The 20,909-nt window shown below is 37.5% G+C and overlaps 2 long non-coding RNA genes across 2 annotated transcripts in view; one reads left to right on the top strand and one right to left on the bottom strand.

Moving 5' to 3' along the window:
- Nucleotides 1–20,909, bottom strand: part of LOC123595872 — a 200,950-nt gene that overhangs the window by 154,564 nt on the left and 25,477 nt on the right. The window lies entirely within an intron of this gene.
- LOC123595868 lies at nucleotides 301–18,466 on the top strand. Its single transcript, XR_006711410.1, has 4 exons — nucleotides 301–926; nucleotides 14,274–14,442; nucleotides 15,295–15,434; nucleotides 17,738–18,466. It is a non-coding gene; the product is annotated as an uncharacterized LOC123595868 (long non-coding RNA).

The raw sequence follows: 20,909 nt of genomic DNA, 5'->3' as shown, positions 1-20,909 counted from the left end.
ATATTTAAAGGATGCTGCTGAGATTCACAGTCCTAAAATTAGACCTGCAGGCTGTTTCCTGCACTTCAGGCTAAACTTCCTTTCCATGCCTGGGATTATCTTTCTAGAAATTAAGGTTCTGGTTCATTTAAACATCTACTCTGTTTACAATATTAAAAGGTCCAAATGAAGCCAGGGCTCTCCTGCTTTGCTCATAGGCTTACCTAGCAGGATGACACCTGAGTTCTGTGAAATGAGGTGGCTGACAGGGAAACCACCTTGGCCTGGGATAGTGTCTTATGACTCAAGGACTGTACAAGGGAGATAGGATCCCGCATGCCTCTCTACTCCATTGCATGGTGAGTGTCTCAAAGACAGGAGATCATGTCTAGGACATTAGCCTTCTTTTCTGAGTTTTAAAATTTCAGGACGTTGAAACTTCACAGAGTACTGTCTCAGAATCCCCTGGACTCATTTAGAAATTACATCTTTAATTTTGAAAATAATTATCAAAATAACAACTTTGACTTTTGGTGATAAATGAGGTCAGTAACCTTGGAGGTGAGGGAAGTCATATAAGCCAAAAATGCATTTAGCAAATGAAATTAAAAACATTTACATAGACACACACACACATATACACATGCGCAAGTACATGTTTGCATCTATACATGCAGTTGCCCCCCCACCAACCCCTGCCCCGTGAGTGGCCTTCATGAAACCATCATTGACACGTTAGCCAAACCTCCACAGGGACTATGAGGCAATATTCCACATTATTACATGCCATGTAGTCAAAACCAGGCCAGTTGTCTATGAAGAATATTTCCCCCTCTAGGCAAAGTCTGACTTTATGTGATCCAGACCTCTTTGCGACACCCAAGAACTACTGTGATTTGTCTAGAGTGAGGCTCACATAGACCACTACAGCAACTTAAACCTAACAAGTGAGCATTTTCCCTACAGCTTCTTAACCTGAGTAGAGCTCTATCATTTTCAGATACGGTTTTCCTCTCTCGATTTTAAAATCAATTATTGTGAATAATTTTAGCCATTGTTTTCTTTATTTCATCATGCTAAAGTAGTAATGATAAAATATTTGTGAAAGTAGACCCACCCAACATTAATTGAAACTACCTGCATGATTGAAAAATAGATTCTACGAAATTGAAAGAAAAAGAAAACAAAAGCAAAACCCTCGCATGGGTGTAAGGAAGACGATGGAAGTCTATTCCAGGGAAAGCCAGCATTTTCCCTCTTCATTGCTAGCAGATGTACTGACTAGTGAATATATTTATTTTATTTTATAATAAAATACAACCTGGAAAGCATGTTTTCAGATTAAATATACATTATGGTCCCTGCCCTAAACAAGGTTAGAGTTTAATAGGAATTGTGTGTGTGTGTGTGTGTGTGTGTGTGTGTGTGTGTGTATTTCAGAAATATATAATATCCAGAAAAAGGGGAACGTGTGTACTGGCATTTTAAAAACCTCTTCATTTTAGCTCTTGCATTCTCTGCTGGCAGCATCATAATTCCTGCAGTAGCAACTATGACAGCCAAACAAAGGATTAAGGCTGTTTGTGGAAAAGCAGCAGCAGTTGAATTCATAAGCAAGAGAAATTCAATATACTTGTAAATGCCTCTCACAATAGAAAACAAGGGAGATAAAACTCCGAGAAACAGAACTATTTATTTCTCTAAGATTACTTGAATTCTAAAAGTGGTAAAGCCTTTCTATTTGCTGCTTGCAAGATGCCATCTTGGATTTTGACCACATACAGAACAATTCTTTGTGGTGTTCACTTTAAATGTATCATAAAATATCATTAAAATAAGTTTAAAATAAACTTTTGAAGATGGTGAAAAAATTTCTACACTACCCTAACACAGTATTTTCATTTGTGTTTGCTCTTTCCCAGTCATTTTTATGTTTCATGCTAATTCTTCATATATAGACAGAACAGGTGAAGTCTTCAAACTATATTGTCTCAGATCTTTATTTTGTTCATACTTCTAAAGAGATTTTGCAACTATTGTGAATAGTTGCATATTATTATCTAGAATTAATATGATTGTCATCCTTAATTATTATTTAGTATTGGATGTTTATTTCCAGTTTCTTCTCATTATAGGTAATACCACAATAAATACCTTCATATAGCTTCTTCTTCTGAATTATTTTCTTCAGATAATTATTTTCTTCAGATAAATTTCCAAGGAAGTGAGGTTAACAGATCAAATGGCATAATATTTGTGTGCTCAACTTACAGAGACGTATTACTTTCTTAAAAGGTTGTTCCGGTTTACCTTGTCATCAGCCACATGTGTGTGTAAGGTGCTCATTTCTAAATTTGTTGTGTGTGAGGTGCCATTTCTAAGTTTTCCTGATAGTTTGGAGTGTATACAGGCAATGTGGAAGAAGAAGGTACAGAGGAGGGAAGAATGGAGTACAGGAAAGAATAATAATGAGTGTTCAAGAGATGATGGTTGAATGAATGAAGAGATAGTTGGACTATTCAAATGCTCAACTCTTTCCTTTTAAGAGAAAAGTAGCCTAGAATAAAGCATTTGTCTAGCACAGTGAGTGGTTACATTTTCTTCCAAAGGTTGGCTCAATAATAGAGCAAGCGTTGGCTTCCTATTAGCTTTAAAGTAGAAATAAGATGCTCTTTTCAATATAATTTTTTATTATAATTGACCATAAACTGCCTTAATACCACTATCATAGGACAATATACTTTATCATCATTTCCAATCTTTAACTAAATCTATTTCTAAAGCAATTACCTGTCTACTATTGATTGGCCATCTGTTTCCCCAGTAATTACATGAGCATATCACTTAGCAACAGGATGTACTTTTCTTCCGTATTTCCATAGAACAACATGGTTATGGTTTTAAAGCAAGAAAATACTGAAGTCTTCTGTTATGACAAACAAATGTGTAGTCACATGCTCTCAGCACATCTGTGTGAATGGGTGTGACTGTGGGCTCCTTTTATCCCTGGTTGCTGTAGTTAACAAGGGGAAAAAGATATTTTCCTAGATATCTCGTAATTACCAACAATGGCCGCTACAGAGACTATTGGAGACTTATTATTTGTTAGACACTGTAATGTGCTAAAACTTTACGTACACTACTTCACTTAATCCTTAGAACAATCTGATAAGCTACGTATTTTTATACCTAACCAAGTGGTTTTACCCTATTTACAGATAAAGAAATTGAGGCTTAGAGAAATTAATTTCCCTTTAAGGTCATAGGGTAAGTGACAGAACTGGAATTCTAAGCCAGAATTGCCATCTCAAAAGCCCATGTTCTTAACTACTGGGTCCTTCAAGCTGATCACAAAATTAGTTCATTTACCACTTGGGCAACTTGGTGCTTTCACACCAATTGCATATAGATTAACAATGAAGGAGAGATTTAAAAGTGTCTCTGGCTCTCTCTTTAGACTCATCCAGATGCTTCTTTGTTCTTTTGCCAGTACCTGGATCACTGCTTGAGCTCAGTTTAAGGCCTGTGGACACTGCCTTGGGTACTGAGAAACCCCCAGATCCTAGCCTAGACAGCAAATGTTCTTGTCCAGGGAGTTTTATCTTCTTATCCAGAGTAAAGTAAGTATCCTTAGTAAAATAACTAGTTAAGTTTCTTACATAAACTGACAGTGTCATTGCCAGTTTCATGCTACACAGCTTCACTTGGGTGATACACAAGCATTTCGAACTCAAAATATCCCAAACTAAACTCCCCTCTTTTTCTTTCTGACCTTCTCCATACCTCAAAACTGTCCCTGGCCCAAGGTCCCCTGTTCTGTGAATGGCACTACCAAAGGTGGGTTTTCTCAGTAGAGTCTGGTGAATACAAATCTATGATTCCTCACCCTCATCCACTCAAAATGCAATCTATTACCAAGCCAGTTTATCACCCCTGTCCTTCCACTTACTCCATCCCTAGGCTACCAATACATCTTTTTTTCTATATTATTTTATTTTACTTTTTTACAATGTTATATTAGTTTCAGGTGTAAAATATAGTGATTCAACATTTCCATACATCACCAGGTGCTTGTCACAACAAGTGCATGCCTTAATCTCCATCACCTATTTTTTTAAAAATTTTTTAACGTTTATTTATTATTGAGAGACAGAGAGACACAGAGCGTGAGCAGGGGAGGGGTAGAGAGAGGGGAGACACAGAATCCGAAGCAGGATCCAGGCTCTGAGCTGTCAGCACAGAGCCTGATGTGGGGCTTGAACTCACAAACTGTGAGATCAGGACCTGAGCCTAAGTAGGTCACCTAACCAACTGAGCCACCCAGGTGCTTCCCCATCACCTAATTTAACCCAGTCTCCTACCTCTCTCCCCTCTGGTAACCATCAATTTGTTCTATATAATTAACCAATATGCCTTGCTGTAGTTATTACAGAAGTCCCCAAACTGATATTCCTGTACCTACTCTTGGCCTAGACTATCTATTCAGTCACTTCACTGCAACTGGAAGACTCTTTCTAAAATGCATGTCTGGTCTTTTTACTCCCCCAATAAATAGCACATGATTCCACACTGTCTTTGAGCGAACTTTGAATTTCTCTCTTGGGTTCATATAGCCCTTCATAGCTGGTTTCTGCATCCACTCTCCAGGCTCACCTCTGGAGATGAATGAGTCAGCCATACTGACTCGCTTCTTGGTCCTGAATATATCTTCTTTCTTCCAGGCCAGTGCACTGGCTGTTCCTCCAGCCTTCTTTGAGCAACCACCAACCCTTTCTGGCTCACTCACTCCTACACATTTCAAAACTCAATGCTAAAATTACTTCCTCCAGAAAGCCTTTCTTAACACTCTGGGTCAGAATAAATGTCCCTCCCAAGAGACCCCATAATGGCTGAGGCTTCCGCCATCGTTGCATCCATCACACTAGTTTGCAGTCACTCATTGACTTGCCACATTCCCACCATCACTGTAGTGAAAACAGTCTCTCTTGATCATAACAATATCTCTAGGACCTAGGACACACAGTAGATGGAAGCTCCATTTCTTGAATCACTGACTAATAGGCTAAATAAACCCTAGTGACAAGAAATCAGGGGCTAAAAACTAGTATATCTAGTTGTAGACATTTTTTTTTCTTGGCTTCATATCATGAAATTTTTGGTTTCCTTTTTTCATCTTGACTAGATCACATAGGCAAGAATTTGCAAGTAGTTCTTTGATCTGGCAATGAGGAGAGGTGTTAATATTAGTGTGGGTAAGGTCTAAGAAAGGAAAACATTAATGACTTCTAGTAATATACACCCAAAAATACATATTTTATCAGCCTTCAATATCCAACTAGTTAAGGAAAAGATTATTAATGATAGATAGGCAAAGCTATTAATACAAATTTATATATAGAAATTCTCCTGTGTATATTCCCGTGTATAAACCAAGAGCAGTATGTCCTCCCATGTCTGTCCTGCGTTGGTGATGGGAGGCTGTGATGTGAAAGAGCTCTCCTTCTCACCAGCTATTTGGACTTAGGAATTCTTTCCAACCAGGCATTTAGGCCTCAGTTTCCTCATCTGCGAAATGGGTGATAGAACTGTCCTACCTCAAATTGGTCTCCATAAGGTCTGCTATTGCTGGTTTCTTTAAAACCCTTCCTCTTAAGTGCCTTGAACTCTCACAGCCTATTGTTTTCATAACTGCTATTCTTCTTTACTAAAAACACCTCTTTTTAGACTCCTTGTAAGGTAGCTCCTAGTCTGTCCAAGGACTCAACTCAAGTAGCATGTCCTCCTGAACGCCTCCTAGGATCCCTCTAGCTGGGATCAAGTGCCAGTTTCCTCAGCCCCGTTTGTCATGGAGCACTGACAACATTGTCACGCTGCTCTATATTCTTGGTTTACTCCCATGTGTCTCTGACTTGGCTGTAAGGTTAATGTCAATAATAAAAATAATGATGAGCATTCATAAGTGCTTACTATGTGCCAAATACTCTGCCAAACTCTTTCCATGTACTTTAATCATCCCTATAGACCTATTAATCCCCACTTTATACACGAGCAAATCGAGGTTTAGAGATGTTAACTTCTAGGAGCACCTGGGTGGCTCAGTTGGTTAAGTGTGTCCGACTCTTGACTTTGGCTCAGGTCATGATCTCATGGTTTGTGAGTTTGAGCCCCACAACAGGCTCTGCACTGACAGTGCATGGAGGCTGCTTGGGATTCTCTCTCTGCCCCTCCCCCACTTGCTGTCTATATTTCTCTCAAAATAAATAAAAATAAACTTAAAAAAAAAGGTGAGACATTAACTTTTTTAAATTTAAATCTGAGATGTTAACTTCTACGTAAGGGACAAAAACTGGGTTTCAAACACCATCCATCCAATTTCAGAGTCCAAATTCTTAACCATTATGCTTATTAACTTTTTTTTTGAGAGAAAATTCTATCCTATTTATCTGTATATTATTTTTTTTTAGAGAAAGAGAAAGAGGAACCAGGGGAGTGGTAGAGAGAGGTGGGGAGAGAGAGAATCCCAAGCAGGCTCCACAATAACAGCACAGAGCCTGACATGAGGTTCGAACAAACTCACAAACCATGAGATCATGACCTAAGCCAAAATCAAGAGTCGGATGCTTAATCGACTGAAGCACTCAGGTGCCCCCATCTGTGCATTTTTAATACATGCCTAGTGCACAATAGGAACTAAGTGAATGTTAGGGAATTGGGTAACTAGATAAATGAATAAACAAGAGAATTAATAAATATGGCAAAGAAGCAATAATAAAATAGTAAAAAGAATAACAACAATAAGTAATATAATAATATCAAACATGGAGATAACAAAACTTGAGAAATCATATACATACATATATATTATATATTATTATATATTATTAGATATTATTGCCATGGTTTCTGGTCTATAATTCTTACCCACTTGCAGAAAAGGTGAAAGTTTACTACATTTTTAGAACAGAACTTCTAAGACGTCTCTCCTTCTAACTGAGCTAAAGTGTTTGACATAGTACCCAACATATAGTTTGTGGTCATCAAATGTTAATTTTAATGAGCAAATGCCCCAAAGAATCTTTCCTGTAGTATGCCAACCCTAATCAAAGGGGCACCATGTATGCATTTTCTAAGTCCTAAGGACCATTGTTATTTTGGTTACATGTCCAAGATGTTGGCTCATAAAATGATCTGTCACATAGAGATGACTAACAGTCTTTGTCTTCAGGCTGAAAATGGACAAACTTAAGTTAAAGAAGCATGCTTTGTTTTCTATTTATTCTAATTGCTAAGTTTTTCCACACCAGGAAAAAAAAAAAGGAGACAGAGCAGGAAGAGGAGAAAGGGGAAGAAAAAGAGGAAGAGCAAAAGGGAGAAAGAAGTAAAGAAAGAGAAAGAGGGAAGAGCAGGAACAGGTGAAAGAGAAGGCAAGCCTCTCCCTAAATGACACCTTCCTTGACTTTAGAAGTCCTGTGGATTGTGGGAGAAGCCCTAGCCTAAAAGCAGGAGGAGAGGGACCAGCTTGGTTTCTTGTTACCTCAGGGACCCCAAGAGCATTATCTTTGGGGAATTAAAACAAGAGAATTGGACTAAACATTTCTAAGATTTCTTCCAGGTCTAAAACATTAATAAGTCTACAGAAAGCCCTGTTTTCAATTCTTTTAAATCATGACTGTAGAATGTATATAATAGATAATTTCAGTGTCTTTCAGGCAACATGAGAAAAGTCCATAAATAGAATCAGATTGTAATGGTTAATTTTGTTTCAACTTGAGTGGGTTATGGGATGATCAGATATTCGGTCAAACATTTTTGGGGTGTATCTGTGAGGGTATTTCTGGATGATAGTATCATTTGAATCAGTAGACTGAATAAAGCAGATTGCCCTCCTTAATGTGGTGGCCCTCACTCAATTCTCTGAAGACTTGAATAGAACAAAAGTGCTAACCTCCCCTGAGTAAGAGGGCACTCCTCCTGTCTGATGGTTGATTTGAGATGTTAGTGTTTTCCTACTTTTGGAATGAAAATAAAATGTAAGCTCTTCTTGGGTCTCAAGTATGCTGGATTTTGGGCTGGAACTTAGGCTATCAGCTCTCCTGCTTCTCAGGTGTTTGGACTTGAACTGGAGCTATATCATTGGCTCTTCTGGGTCTCCAGATTACTTATTATATATCTTAGGACTTCTCAGCCTCCATAATGACATAAACCAATTCCTTATAATAAACTTCTATCTCTATGTCTGCCTCTCTCTATATATAGGTAGATAGATAGATAGATAGATAGATAGATAGATAGATGCATGCATATTATATATATTAGTTGTTATATATTATTTCTAACGTCTGTATTTTAGTTCAAATATAACTTTTATGAGTTTCATTTCTCTGGAGAATCCTGACTGAACACAGATCATTACAAAAGAGGAATAAGCAAGGCTTAATAATTTCCCACCTTCTCTGGAACTATTAAGACTTTCCCTGCTAATTTTGTAGAGTGAACAATCTCCACAAGAACTAGGATTCAATTTATAGCAAGCTTTCTAGATCATGGAGCAACCAGTGAGCCACATCAGAAATTACAGATAACCAGAGTTCCTCTGGTACTTAAGTTAGAGTTTCCTGGAACTCCAGGGCTATTAGCCACTAAATCCTGGTCTATGGGTCCTTAACACCATGGAACACTTTCCAAAACACTGAACGTCCAATCTGCAGTGTGTCTTTCTTTTTTAATAGACTGTTCAGCAGATACTCATCCTTCTTATAAAATAAATGCTGAACTAGTCAATTTAACTTTTTTCTTTTCAGATAAACACAGTGCAAATCAATCTTAGTGGAAATATTTGAGGGAGTTCTTTGAGTAGTTTAATACTTGATTATTTTACCCTCTCTGACTTTCAGCGTATCCTTAGAAAGAGAATGAAATTTTAGTATCTAGAATTCTTTATTCCAAACACATTAAAGGCTTTCCATTATAGGAGCTGTCAGGGAGAAAGTAACATATAACATCAGCATGCCATAAAAAAGAGAAAGAATTTTTTCTTGTGATACTCTGATTCCCAAATACTTTTCAAAGATTTGTGAAAGGCCTTGAGTGTAACATAAGATATAGCAGAAGAATTATTTCTGACTACATGCTTTTCTTGCTTTTTAATAGGATTTAAATTGGATCACTGACCTAAAATATTCATTTTGAAAATTATTTCATAAAAAAATAAGAAGATTAAATAGTTGATGCTTTTAACTATGGTCTTTAGAGACAGCCAAGTGATATTAAAGCTTGTTCTTCATTGTCTTTTTGTTCTAAATAATCCCTATCAGGATGATTACTGCTAACATTTGAATTAACCATAGAAGCAATTAATTCTATTCATATTAGAATGAATTAAATCTATAAGAACTCTTCATTCTAAAATTTTACATGACAATTATATGATGTCTCCTTCACTAAGAAAAGTATTTTTGGCTGTGGCTTTAAGTGTAATTTTTTAAATGAGCTACATTCACAATTAACTTTTCATCTATCTTATTTGTCTTGGGGAGATTTAATTCTTGATATGTACTAACATGGGGCAGTAAAATATATCTCAGGATTTATCATTTCTTTAGAACAAATGGCAAATACAGCAATCTCAAGATTTCTGGTCTAGGTTTAGGGGTAATAAAGATATGAGAACTAAGAAGAAAATAGAATTTCCCCTTCTAAATAATCTTCTTTTCACGGTGCCAAACAGTCGAGGGATAGAACATATTACCCTAAGCCTTTACCTCACACATGATTAGGATGAGATTTCAATAAGTCATTACTGAGGACTTAGTGCCACACTGGTACTGTGAATAACAGAAATAGAGATTGAGAGTGAACTAAGAAATAGATCTTTCAAAAGAGGAAAAATGTGTAATTAAAAAACAGAAGTCAACAGTGAGAAAGACTGAAGAGTTATGGCCGACTCTATAATTAGAGACTTATATTTCCATAGAAAGTAGTGATCAACACATATAGTGTCTACGTGAACCTGAGAAGGCCACATTCGGTCATATTTAGATTCTGGGTATGTCCTGTAGGTCCAGTTCCAATGTGTGTCTACTACTGGGCTTACTACTAGAAAAACCAACACTTTTAGCTTGAAGGTCAGTAACACAGAAAATGGAAATTTCCTTATATATCAGTTTATCCAACTTTCAATCTCTTTTGATTTACTGACCATAAGCCAAATAAGTAAGAATCACGTATTAGAGAATGGTTGCAATTTAGATTCATGCATAGAATTTTAAGGTCTTGTGGCAATACACAGAGTTGAGTCACAAGCCAAACCCTATATTCTGAGGATGTGATTAATGTGCCACTTATACAAACAAAATCATTAATCAAACAACAGATTAAGTACCACTATATGCACAGCTTCATATATAATAACAAACAGAAGCCACAGTTCCTTAAGGACATTATGAATTTGATATTAAGAACAGAAGTAATTAGTGTCATACAACTAATCATAGCAGGAGTTAGGAGAAGGGCAAGGTCAGGTTGAGTTTAAGATTCCTTGTAGTCTTTTCCCATTAGCCCATAAATGTGGACTGCCTTATCAGGTCAGACATTTACCAAAGTAAGTTTTCCAATCATTATTCTGTGTGTGTGTGTGTGTGTGTGTGTGTGTGTGTGTGTGTGTGTGTGTAAAAGGCCAGATTTGGTGAAGAATGGTACAGGGTCATTTGAGTTGATTATTAACAGTCACTAGAAAGTCAATCAACAGTATTTAGTGTGTACTTACTTTGTGTGAGACACTGAGCTTGCTATTTTAACAGTCATCTTTATGCTCTACATTGACCATAATGAGGGAACAAGTCATGGGAAATCTGCTTCAGTCACGAATATCCTTAAGTTGCCATCAAACTGGAATAGAGATATTGTTAAAAACTTATGGATGACTTTTTCTTGCCATTGAGATTTTTATTTTGTACTTAATGAAAGAGGTCTTTCAGACTTGGATTTTTGTCATATGTCACTCTTATGCATACAAAAAAAAGAGAATATGAGTAAAAGAAATTGGTTAGGATATTTCTAAGGTAAAAACAACTATATCACAATTGTCACTGACTTTCAGCAATTGTCAGACTATCCTGATCTCAAAGATGTTAAAATGTGAAAAGAAAAGGATAAACAACAACAAATAACATGCACCCATGTATACACTACCTTGCTTAAGCTATAGGACAATTCCCAACATCATTAAAGCCCCCTATATACACTTCCCTTGTCACACTTTCCTCCTTCCCACATAAGATAACTACTACCCTGAATTTTTTATTCAGCATCCCCTTGTTTTTCTCTACAGTTTTATCTAATATATACCCAAAGCGTATATATATTGTTGAGTCATATTTTTCAACATAGCTGGGCTCTGAGGAGTCCTACCAAGATCTGTTTAGGCCAGCATTGTTATCCCAGCCTGTTTGGCCGTGGGAAATGTGTTCAACGTAGCATCTATTAATTTCTGAGGAAATACTGTTCTGAGGAATTCACCTGGGAAACATTGGCATGTCAAATGTAGAAGGAATTGCTGAGAGGAAAGGGTGGATGGGCAGATTGAGGCCAGATTGTAGAAGGGCCTAAATGGCACATGAGGGATTTGGATTTTGTCCTGATGGTGTCAGAACCATCTGGTCTGTTTTAAAGGACATGGTATGATCTGACCTGTGCTTCAGGAGAGTTTCTCTGGAACCAGGAAGATGGATTAATGTGGAATGAGACTGGAGGTGGGAAAACTAATTCGAAGACAAATAGCAGTCGTCCAGTGAAAGGTGATTAGGGTATGAGCTAGGCCAGAGGCAGCAGTTAGAAAAGATATAAATGGGGGCACCTGGGTGGCTCAGTCGGTTGAGCGGCCGACTTCGGCTCAGGTCACGATCTCGCGGTCCGTGGGTTCGGGCCCCGCGTCGGGCTCTGTGCTGACAGCTCGGAGCCTGGAGCCTGTTTCGGATTCTGTGTCTCCCTCTCTCTGACCCTCCCCCGTTCATGCTCTGTCTCTCTCTGTCTCAAAAATAAATAAATGTTAAAAAAAAAAAATTAAAAAAAAAAAAAAAGAAAAGATATAAATGGGTAGAGGGGGGACAGCTGAAGTTACCAAAGTTGGTAAAGGTCAGGGGTGAGGAGATGAATGCTTAAGAGACAACTGAGAGGATTTGAGCTTAGGTGACAAAAAAAGTAAGTGGTACCTTAAGAAAAACAGAAAAGGAAAGTCAGGAAGAAAACCTTCTAAATTTTTTAGAAAAAAATATTGCTTATTTTGGACATAGAATAAGATACAACCATCCAATCATTCAATAATTTTAAGTGTCAAGCATCATGGCTGACTAAGAGGTCCCTTGTTTGTACGTCCCTCAACAATAACAATTTGGTATCCAATCACAGACAAAAGTGTCTATATGGGAGCTGTGGAATCCAGCACCATATGCCAGGGCACCCAGGAGGAATCTCATCCATTCATACATCAGATAATAGGGATATAGACTCACTCCTGGTTGTGGACATTGCAATGGCCCATGAACCAGCTCCAGCCCCTCTCGGCTATGGTCCAGAGGCCCCGGACAACACAGTTCAACAAGAGACCTTCTGTGGAAGTCTAGATTTCCAGCAGAGAAATTCCAGCACACCGCTGGAGCAAAACTATAGGTGTTTGGACACGATGGAGACAGCAGTTAGTAAAGAATGAAGAAGGTGACTACTACCTAAAATGTGAAGACAGCAGGGCACCTGGGCGGCTCGGTTGGTTGGGCATCCGACTTTGGCTCGGGTCATGATCTCACAGCTTGTGGGTTCAGGCCCCGTGTCGGGCTCTGTGTTGACAGCTGAGAGCCTGGAGCCTGCTTCAGATTCTGTGTCTCCCCCTCTGCCCCTTCCCCAGCTCACATACACTCTCTCTGTCAAAAATGAATAAACATTTTTTTTTAAATGTGAAGACAGCAATGTAAGACTCCAAGGAATATGGTGGTGATGGTTACAAAACAATATGAAAGTACTTAATACCACTAAGTTGTACACTTACAAATAGTTAATATAGCAAATTTTAGATGTGTTTCACCTCAATTTAAAAAATTGGAGAAAATTAAATGTATGCCTGTTTCCTCCCCACCTTATTTTCCTTTCCTCCCTCCCTCCCTTCTTTCCTTCCTTGTGGGAACCAAGCAAAAAGAAAACCAAGTCTGGGATCTTTCTAAGCACAGGACCCTATGTAACTGCACAGGTGATACAGTCATGAACCAGCCTTGCCAGAGTATCTCCTCATAAAATATGTTATTAATTAGAGGAAAGGAAAAAAGCAAATTTACTTTGGAGAAACTAGGCAGCAGACATCATCTTAACCACATAATTGAAGTTAATACCACAGGTAATATGATAAGTTGACATTGTGTGCCACCAGATAGGACATAATAAGAAGAACACAGGGCCACTTCTGTGGTATTTCAGTCAAAGATGAAAAACCTGAGTCTAATCATGAGGAAACATTGAACAAACCTAAACTGAAGGAAGCCTATAAAATGGCGTATATTTAAAAAGACAAGGCCATGACAGTGAAAGAAAATTAAAGAACTGCTCCAGTTTGAAAGAGACTCAGGAGACATGACATAGGTGCAACATGTGATCCTACACTGGGCTGCCTTACCATGAAGGATGTTATTGAGATGACAGATGAAACGTGATTGAGCTCTTGGGCAAAGAGAATGTGGGAGTTATTTTGTACTATTCTTTCAGTATAACTTTTTTAGAAGTTAGAATTATTTCAAAAGAAAAAGAAAAAAACAGAAATTCACCATGACAAAATTAAGTAAGTAAATAAATACTCCTTAAAAAAAAAAAAAAAACAACCTTTTATTTATTTATTTTAAAGTTTATTTAAGTAATCTCTGTACTCAGTGTGGGGCTTGAACTTATGACCCCGAGATCAAGAGTCGCAAGCTCCACAGATTGAGGCCCAGGCATCCCCAAAAATAAATATTCCTGTGTGAGTTTGGGTTTCCCAAAAAACAGAACCAGTGCCAGTATCCTGGGTACGGTATTTATCTGGGAGGTGATACCGGGATGGCTATTATGAAAAAGACAAAAGATAACAAGTGTCGTTGAGGATGTGGAAAGAAGGAATTCTTGTGTAGTGCAGCCACTATGGAAAACAGTATGGAGGTTCCTTAAATAATTAAAAATAGAATTAACATATTATATAGCAATCTCACTTCTGGGTACATATTCAAAGGAAATGAAACCAGCATCTTGAAATGATATCTGCATTCCCCTGTTCACTGCAGCATTATTCACAACAGCCCAGATATGGAAACTACTTCTGTGTCTATGTATGAACAGATAAAGAAAATGTGAGATATATACACAATGGAATATTATTCAGCCATGAGAAAGAAGGAAATTCTGTCATTTGCAACAACATGGATGGACCTTGAAAGCATTATGCTAAGTGTGGTAAGTCAGTCAGAGAAAGACAAATACTATATCATATCACTTGTCTAAAAAACCCAAATGCATAGAAACAGACTAGAATGGTGGTTACCAGGAAGTGGGGGAGGGGAAGAACAGAAAGGTGTTGGTCAAAGGATACAAAGTTCTATTTATAAGATGAATAAGTTCTGGGGATGTAATATATACCATGGTGCTTACAGTTAACAGTACTATAGTATATACTTGAAAGTTACTAAGAGAACAGATCTTAAATGTTCTCAATACAAAAAAGAAGTGGTAATTATATAGGTAATGGAAGGGCTAACTAATGCTACTGTGGTGACCATTTTGCAACATATAAGTGTTGTACAACATGTTGCACACTTTAAATTTACTCAGTGTTATATACCAAGCAATGCACTACATGCTGAGCACACAATTAGGAAAAAGACAAAGGTCTTGTCAAGACAAAGGTCTTGAATATGAGGTAAAATTTACCACAATGATTTTAGAATGTTCAAGTTCAAATAATATTTCAGAAATAAGTATCTTTAACAAGGTGAAAATGAGACTGATATTTAAAAAAATAGTCTTGCATGGGGCACCTGGGTGGCTCAGTCGGTTAAGTGTCCGACTTCGGCTCAGGTCATGATCTTGCGGCTTGTGAGTTCAAGCCCCACGTCAGGCTCTGTGCTGACAGAAATTTATAAAAATATATTAAATTTAAAAAAAATTTTTAAGTAAAAAAAGTAATCTTGTATGCATACACCCCCACAAATGTGAAATCAGTGAAGAAAAAGACAGATAAGTGTAATAAACGTGGATATCCACAAAATAAAACATAAGTAAATATCTGTTTCTTTGCTTAATTTGAAGAGCGGTGCATAACTGGAAGATGAAATGAGATACTGAGTTTCTATTTTGGGGAGAAAACCAATGAGTTATCACCAAGAAATGACAGCAGAGGGACCTAACAAGGAAACTTAGGACACCAAACCACTCCCCACATCACAAAGGTAACGAATCCCTGAACAGGGCCCCAGGCAAAATGGGACTACCCTCCCTGGAGGTCAAAGCTGGGAGACCAAGAACAAAATGTAAATCTTTTCTTGTGTTTGCATAAATATGCAAATCTAATCAGGAGTGTTTAAGAACTTCTAGGGTACATACTGGAGATGTCCTGGAGCCAGCATGCACCAGCTCAGGAGGGCCTATTGCTAAATTTTCAGGAATTTTGCAATCCAGTTTTTAAAAATACACATTACTAAACAATAAATTATATATACTTACAATTAAGTTTCATTTTTAAAAAAGGGCAATTAATACTTAAAATTTATTACTCACCAATTATATTATAAACTGTACTATTATCCTGTGCTCTTGAGGTTTTTTGAGGTTTTTACATCTACTCTTACCCGTATGGTAGAAATATGATGACGTATGACTGCATGTCTCTGCCCAACGCCATGCTTGGTGACATCACGTTGGTAAGTTGGAATTGGTCAAGGTAGGGGTACTTACAACATAGAAATTAGCAAATGCTACAAATCAGGCTTGGTTCCTTGTTTTGCTGGCTGTCTAGACTTCCGTAAGTAATGAAGTACCTTAGGCTGAAGAAGTCAAGCAGCTAGCCCAAAGTGACACCACTAGTAAGGGCCAAGTTTTGGTCCTGGGCATTCTGACTCCACAGTCATGGAACTTAGCCAGATTTTACCATGATAGAATCACACCGGCTTGAGATAGGGTCAGCCTTATGTTTGAGCAAGCAAGGAGGCTAATTCTAATAGGACCTGAGAATCTCATCATGCTCTACAAGCCTCCAAACATTGCCCTGTGTTTCTTCAATCACATTCACCCTGTCTCCTACCTATCTGTTCACCATTCTTTACCTGGCCTGACACTCCCTCCATCAGTGTTACTCTGTGTAACTACTGTTGTCTTACATTTGAAAAGTATGACATTTTATAAATGTACTCATTGGGGCGCCTGGGTGGCACAGTCGGTTAAGCGTCCGACTTCAGCCAGGTCATGATCTCGCGGTCCGTGAGTTCGAGCCCCGCGTCAGGCTCTGGGCTGATGGCTCAGAGCCTGGAGCCTGTTTCCGATTCTGTGTCTCCCTCTCTCTCTGCCCCTCCCCCGTTCATGCTCTGTCTCTCTCTGTCCCAAAAATAAATAAACGTTGAAAAAAAAAAAATTTAAATGTACTCATGGCAGGGTAGGGGTCAGGGTCTGGGGTGTGGGTGGACATTTCTCTGCTAGGGAAGAAGTCTCCTCAGTGCTCTTCTCACTAAGCAGCTTCAAATAATCCATGAATTATTTGCTTTTTTAAAAGTCACAAAGACTGACTCTAAAGTTTTAAACTGTAAGGAAATACATTCATGAAAGTAGAGGTTGCTGGGGGTTGAAGAGGGGCACAAAGGCACTAACTCAGGACCATAGGTCTAAGGTGGTTGCCTGAAGTGAGGCAGGCCCCTTTGAAGGAGTCACTGATGGAACTACTGAAGAAAAATGGACAGGAAAGGAAATAGGGAAATAGGAATAATGTGGGCCAACATTCAATTTTGCAAACCTTATAGTTTTAATTGGGGTAGAAAGATTATAAGATGCCTCTAGGCTGAGACAGCCTTTCTTTTTTTTTTATTTATTTATTTTTTTTTTTTTAAATTTTTTTTTTCAACGTTTATTTATTTTTGGGACAGAGAGAGACACAGCATGAACGGGGGAGGGGCAGAGAGAGAGGGAGACACAGAATCGGAAACAGGCTCCAGGCTCTGAGCCATCAGCCCAGAGCCCGACGCGGGGCTCGAACTCACGGACCGCGAGATCGTGACCTGGCTGAAGTCGGACGCTTAACTGACTGCGCCACCCAGGCGCCCCGAGACAGCCTTTCTTTAACTCTTAAGGCCCTATGGTTTCAGATGGGTAGAACCTTCATGCTAGCATGAGAAGGGTCCATATTCCTTAATTCTGACTTCTAGAGTCCTGGTTTTTATATTCTCTTTGACCATTTTTTTTTTAACTTTCCCTAATTTTTGTCTTAGATCTAATTAACCTACCTATTTCTCTGCCAACAAGGCAATCCTCTCCAAGGGCCAGCAAATTGCTATATTTAAGATGCCTCAACTATTTGTAAATGTTCAGTAAATACTATTTTGTCAATTACTATCTTGATGGCATCATCAGATTTTTTTTTAAATTCATTTGAATTGCTTGCATAATCATCTGACCAAAATGTTTTGATTGTTTTATACCAGGTAGGCATATTCAAATAATGTTATTGAATTATCTCTTATTTGTTTTTTCCTTTTTTTTTTTCCAGATTGAATTGTCCTGATATCTTTAACTTCTATGCCAAGAAAGTATTTTCTGGTGTCTTTTGTTCCTTGCATTCTTGTGAACCTTCTCACAACATTCATATCCTTCATGGTTGGGACATAGAACTTTAGCCAAGTCTATACGATGCAAAAATTCCAACATAATACAAAGGCCAAAAATTCATATATTTCCACATACATGTACTCTGGGTATGTGTGTATGCACATGTGTATATATAAGTGTTTATATGAATATATTTGACATTGCAGAAAAAGAGCATCTGGCATTTTCATCCAGATGTTTGACATTATGTAGTTACTATAATCCAGCCAGCTGTGTGCTTCAGGTCACTTTTTTTTTTCTTTTTTGTTCATTGATGGGTGTAACATGCAGATAATCAAAAGATTTGTTGCAATCACAACAGAGAAAATCTATCATTCCTCCTTGATCTACCATATTAGATTAGCTTAAAAGGATTTGGTTTTAAGTAGAACACATTAGTCATTATCCACTAAGTACCTTCTTGTCTTCAAGTTATTTGCAAATTGATTATATCAGGGTTTCTGCCAGTATTTTCTTAAGTATCCAAGTGAAGGTTACTTGTCTGTTCTGCTTGTTATATGACTCGTGACTTCATTTAGTCCTCTACTGGTGACAAATTTCCCTGTTAACACTTCAAGATAAAACCTTTAGGGAACCTGACATATGAATAAAAAGAATGCATTAAAACCAAGGTTGGTGGAGTTGTTTCTATTATTAGAGTTCCTACATATGAAATTCTGCCAGTATTTCAAATGCATACTGAATGCTGAAAATTACCATTGCCATTCTTGGTCGTGTATTTAATATCAGACTTAGCAAGTAAGATTGTGAAAGATTCTTACTTTACAACTTTTTATAACCATGAAACATAGTGGACTCTTCAGTTTTTTTAAATGACCATGACCTAGAAGGACCAAAAAGTGGAAAATTATAATTTCTAGGGTTTTTTACTTTGTGTATGAATTAAATTTACATATAACAGAGCCAATGTTATTTCATGAATTTTGTGATTGATATACAATAATATGCCATCCCCTAAGATATGTGTCTACACTTAAAAATTAAGTTAACTTTACATATTGATGTATCTAGAAGAAAGCATGATATAAAAAGAACAGGAATGAACTTAGGAGTCCCATAGACCTGGTTTGAATCTCAGCTGGCCCACCTACAAGCTGTGTGACCTTCAACAAATAACCTAGGTTCTTGAAATCTCAGTTTCATCAAGTCAGAGTGGTATTACCTATCTCATCAATTTGTAATGAGTTTAAAGGATATAACATATTTTATTTATAACATATGACACATAGTAACTGATAAATAAATATTAGAGTTCCAAAGATTCATAGGTTTTCTGAAAAGAGATTGGAACTATGATAGGAAAATCCGCTAAACCATTTTGAACAATTTCTTGCTCATTTCATTAGCACAGGGGCAATGCAATGGCATCTGAATCACCATTATGTGGTTTCTGGGACATAGTCATGTCCAGTCTGATGAAGTCAGATTAACATTATATTATTGGTATTATCAGATTGGGCAGGACTACCCATATAGGATAGCTATACTACATACATGAGCTCCTAGATTATTTTAGACATGGATCGAACAGTATTCAGATCATGGGCACAAACAGAAAATTGGTATAGGCTCTAACCAGAAGACTGAACTCATAAATTAACATCATTCACTACATGCCAGTTCTATTTAGAGTAACACATTGCTAAGAATTACACTAGCAATCCCTCAAATGAAAACTAGGACTCTACCTACTTTGCCCAGCTTAAAAAGTAAGCCTCAACACTCTCCGGGACTTTTGTCAGGAAATTGTAGGGTTATTCCTGACCCTAAAACTGGCCATTATCACCATTATCATCTACTTGTGAATAAATATATTAAGGCCCAGGAAGGCAAGGACCTTGAATATACTGATTACCAATATATCTCTAGCACTCAGGAAAAAAAAAAAAAAAAAGTAATACATACTAGTCTATCTAAAGGTATTTGTTGAACGAATAAATGGATTAATTTTTAATTAGGCAAATTCTTGAACAATCACCCAGCCTGTCACGTGATTGAGCTGTAAAGTTTTGCCACCTGAGGGTTAAAGAGTAGCTCAGCTTCCTGTTGGTTCAGTTCTTATGGCTTCTAAATGTTTCTCCCAATGTCTGTATGCAATCTCTTGCCTTATCAAGCAGTATAGTGAACACAACTGCATCTTTCAAAGATGTCATAGATCATTGCAGCCTCAGGATTATCATATGCTAAATCCATTTTCATCTTTCAGCTGCAAGTAAACAGGTAGGAAGGGTAAGAGTTGGGAGGAAGAAAGTATGGTCCCGAAATATAAATTTCAAATTTTCACTAAAATAAATATCTACTATCAATAAATTTTTCATCGCCTATATCTCTTTTCTAAACCCCATACGGAGAAAAAATAACAATTATTTCTAGATTTATGTTATATGAGATCTGAATAAGTTTTACTATAATGAAAATTCTATTATCACTGAACAGGTGAGTAAAGTTTCTTTTGTTCCAGAAACCGTTTGTGAGCACCTACTGTATATGCTGTATACGTGTGCTTGAGACACACTCATTGACATTTAACCTCAAATCAATGTATTATAAAAATAACTATCTCTATAACAAAATATAATTACAAGATGCTGTGTTAAACTATAAGTTATTACTCTGTATACAAGGACTTCTCAGAAAAGGCACTCTGTAAGATAAACTTGGAAGAATGAGTAAGAGTTCACCAAGACCAAGGTCACCAAGTTGTACGACTCCATGGAGCATCACCATCACTATATATAAATGGTGACCTCTGAATTTGTGTTCCTGGGAAACTCTTTTGTATGTCAGTCAGGATGCCTTCAGATGCAAGTATACAGAATATTACAGGAAGTGGCTTAATTAATAGAAGGTTTTATTTTCTCAAAATATAAAAGAAGTGGTCCTAACACCTAGGTGCATGGTTATGTCAGTCAAGATCTTCCATGATTCTATTCTGCTGTGGTCAGCATGTTGGCTTCTGTCCTTGGGTTTATCATCACATGGTCACAAGATGGTTTCTAAAGTTGCAGAAAACTATCCGAATACAGGAAGAAAATGCAGCAGCTGAGAACACT

The sequence above is a fragment of the Leopardus geoffroyi genome, chromosome A1 (genome assembly GCF_018350155.1).
Source record: "Leopardus geoffroyi isolate Oge1 chromosome A1, O.geoffroyi_Oge1_pat1.0, whole genome shotgun sequence".
Classification (NCBI taxonomy): Eukaryota; Metazoa; Chordata; class Mammalia; order Carnivora; family Felidae; genus Leopardus; species Leopardus geoffroyi.
The sequence above is the reverse complement of the archived record's forward strand: the minus strand, read 5'-3'. Positions and strand labels throughout refer to the sequence as shown.